Source organism: Carlito syrichta, unplaced genomic scaffold, assembly GCF_000164805.1.
Source record: "Carlito syrichta isolate Samal-C Ts95f unplaced genomic scaffold, Tarsius_syrichta-2.0.1 Scaffold147172, whole genome shotgun sequence".
Lineage (NCBI taxonomy): Eukaryota > Metazoa > Chordata > Mammalia > Primates > Tarsiidae > Carlito > Carlito syrichta.
This window is the reverse complement of record NW_007091268.1, coordinates 45,324-47,109: the sequence shown is the minus strand read 5'-3', so window position 1 is coordinate 47,109 and position 1,786 is coordinate 45,324. Positions and strand designations below refer to the sequence as shown.

The following is a 1,786-nucleotide window of genomic DNA, read 5'->3' as shown; positions in this document are numbered from 1 at the left end:
GTTGGAAGCTAAAAGAAGTTTGTTCATGAGGTTTAAAGAAGTGCAAGGTGTGGCAGCAAATGCTGATATAGATGCTGTAGCAAGTTTCCAGAATATCTAGCCAAGATCACTGATGTATGTGACTACACTAAACAAGAGATATTCAATGTAGATGAACTAGCCTTCTATTGGGAGAAGATGCCATCCAGTACTTTCATAGGCAGAGAGAAGTCAATATTTGGCTTCAAAGCTTCAAAGGACAGACTGGTTCTCTTGTTAGGAGCTATTGCAGCTGGTGGCTTTAAGTTGAAGCCAATACTTATCTACCATTCCAAAAATTCTAGGGCTCTTAGGAATTATGTTAAATTTACTCTGCTTTGCTCTATAAATGAAAAAGAACCCCAACAAAGTCTGAATCTCTTTACAGCATGGTTTACTGACTATATTAAACCCACTGTTGAGAACTACTGCTCAGAAAAAAAGATTCCTTTCAAAAGATTACTGCTCACTGATAATGTACCTGGTCATCCAAGAGCTCTGATGGAGATGAATAAGGAGATTAATATTTTCATGCCTGCTAACACAGCAACTATTCTGTCGCCCATAGATCAAGTAGCAATTTTGACTTTCAAGTCTTATTATTTAAGAAATATATTCTCCTTTTGGTTCTCTAGTGGCACCATGGCAGTAGGCAAGCACAAGCACCTTACGAAAGGTGGCAAAAAGGGAGCCAAGAAGAAAGTGGTTGATCCATTTTCTAAGAAAGATTGGTATGATGTGAAAGTGCCTGCTATATTCAATATAAGAAATATTGGCAAAATGCGGTCACCAGGACGCAAGGAACCAAAATTGCATCTGATGGCATCAAGGGTCGTGTGTTTGAAGTGAGTCTTGATGACCTGCAGAATGATGAAGGTGCATTTAGGAAATTCAAGCTGGTCACCGAAGATGTTCAAGGCAAAAACTGTCTAACTTCCATGGCATGGACCTGACCTGGGACAAAATGTGCTCCATGGTCAAAAAATGGCAGACCATGATTGAAGCTCATGTTGATGTCAAGACTACCGATGGTTATTTGCTTTGTCTGTTCTGTGTTGTTTTACTAAAAAACACAGCAATCAGATACGGAAGACCTCTTACGCTCAACACCAACAGGTCACCAGATCCGGAAGAAGATAATGGAAATCCTGACCCGGGAAGTGCAGACAAACGACTTAAAAGACGTGGTCAATAAATTGATTCCAGACAGTATTGGAAAATACATAGAAAAGGCCTGCCAATCTATTTATCCTCTTCATGATGTCTTTGTTAGAAAAGTAAAAATGTTGAAGAAGCCCAAGTTTGAACTGGGAAAACTCATGGAGCTGCATGGTGAAGGTAGTAGTTCTGGAAAAACTACTGGGGATGAGACAGGTGCTAAAGTTGAACGAGCTGATGGATATGAACCACCAGTCCAGGAATCTGTTTAACAACCAGGCTTTTAAGAATGACAAATAAAAATTCCTATTTGTGGGGAAAAAAAATGTATGTGTGTATATATATATATTCTGTAAGGTTATAGCTTCCACAGATAGTAATTTCTCTGATGGATCTGGACAAAATAAATTAAAAACCTACTGGTAAGAGTTCTCCATTCTAGATGCCATTAAGAACATTGTGATTCATGGGAAGAACTCAACATATCAGCATGAATAGGAGTTTATAAGATGTTGAATCTAACCCTCCTGGATGACTTTGAGGGTCCAAGACTTCAGTGGAGGAAATAACTGCAGAGTGGTAGAAGCAGATGTGGTAGAACTAAATAAAG

General features: G+C 39.0%; 1 pseudogene; it reads left to right on the top strand.

Annotated features, from left to right (window-relative positions):
• The first annotated feature begins 660 nt into the window (after nucleotides 1-660).
• LOC103251844 lies at nucleotides 661-1,491 on the top strand (annotated as a pseudogene).
• Nucleotides 1,492-1,786: the final 295 nt, after the last annotated feature.